This window comes from Buceros rhinoceros, unplaced genomic scaffold (genome assembly GCF_000710305.1).
Source record: "Buceros rhinoceros silvestris isolate BGI_N320 unplaced genomic scaffold, ASM71030v1 scaffold8146, whole genome shotgun sequence".
Classification (NCBI taxonomy): domain Eukaryota; kingdom Metazoa; phylum Chordata; class Aves; order Bucerotiformes; family Bucerotidae; genus Buceros; species Buceros rhinoceros.
Genome location: NW_010416884.1, coordinates 17,591 through 18,914, shown reverse-complemented (window position 1 = coordinate 18,914; position 1,324 = coordinate 17,591). Strand labels below are relative to the sequence as shown.

The 1,324-nt window shown below is 40.9% G+C and overlaps 1 protein-coding gene across 1 annotated transcript in view; it reads right to left on the bottom strand.

Annotated features, from left to right (window-relative positions):
• Positions 1-1,324, bottom strand: part of AGBL4 (ATP/GTP binding protein-like 4) — a gene marked incomplete at both ends in the record, with an annotated part of 69,961 nt that overhangs the window by 68,384 nt on the left and 253 nt on the right. The window lies entirely within an intron of this gene.

Below are 1,324 nucleotides of genomic sequence, written 5' to 3'. Positions count from 1 at the left end.
CCCCCCTCAATAACAGCTTTATTTTACTGACAGTGACTTCTAGCAGTGCCAGGATTCATTGCTTTATGAGCTGGAAGCATTTCACTACACTCAGCCTTCTTGTAATGTTTAAGGACCTCTTTATTCTTGAAAAAAAAAAAAAAAACCAAAACAAAACCCAAACCCTCAAGACAAGGCAGCCTGCATGATCTCCATCATCTAGAAGGAAAATTGTCTTGCTATTTGGGGTGAGAAACAGAGGAAAGACCAGGCTGGCTATGAAGGCCCTTTATGTACTTTCCATCATCATCATCACTCTAATACAGCAGGGCTTGGGAGCCTTGATCACAGGCACAATGCTAGGTGCTGCACAAACAGAACAGAAAGACAAATTCTCGGCCAAACAATTTGCAATCTAAGAAAATATTTTCCGTACACCTGGATTCCACTCCACGTGTAAGGAAGTTATGCATCAACCTATCTTCCTTGTACCTAAACCCTGTTCTGTGCAGGTATTACTATTAGCTGGAAGATAAAAAGTCCAATTAAGATGTACTGGGTGAACCAGGAGTTAAATTGAAGGAGCTCTTATCCTATACAAGGTGTAACCAAGGGTAAGAATCTTTGTTATTACCATGCAAAATAGGTCCTTTCCAAACTAACACAAAGGAAAAAAATTAAAAAGAAAATGAGCAAAACTTTAGGGAATTAAAGATCCAAATGCCATCTTGGTAAGGGGAAGCAAAACGAAAGGACAAATACCAGGAATTCCTTGGTAAAAAATTCCATGGAAAAAAAAATCATCTATAAAATCTCCTCTTACTTCTTTGGCAGTGATTTTTTCCTACCCATCTCCATCTTTGTTCAGCAGTTTTTCTTAGGTGTCACGTTCAATAACCCTTCTGTGCTTTGATGTCAAACATTCAATAGCTGTCTGCCTCCCTCCCACTCCTCCATATTCTCTGCAATCCATCGCCTCTGATTAGCTGAGATTTCACCTTCAAAAACACCTCTGCTTCTCTGAGAGCACGAGTGTGTGCGCGTGTGTACATATGCCATTCCGTAATTCAATTTGGGGGGCCTGCTGTTTTGAATCCAGCTCAGGACATCAATGAGAGCAGCTCGATTGAATTTAGGTCCTGCTTTCAGAATTACTCCATATTTAATCTGAGCTGAACTTCATTTCACTTGTTCTCTCCACTCTGATGCTTCCTGTGACAAAAGGCACAAGTGTTCCCTTATCTCATGCAGCAGGGCTGGTGTTTGTTTACTTCTCTGTTGTTTTGGTTTGCTACCAGATTAAGCCACGTCAGAGTTACTGTCATCTTGCACAATACCACAGCGG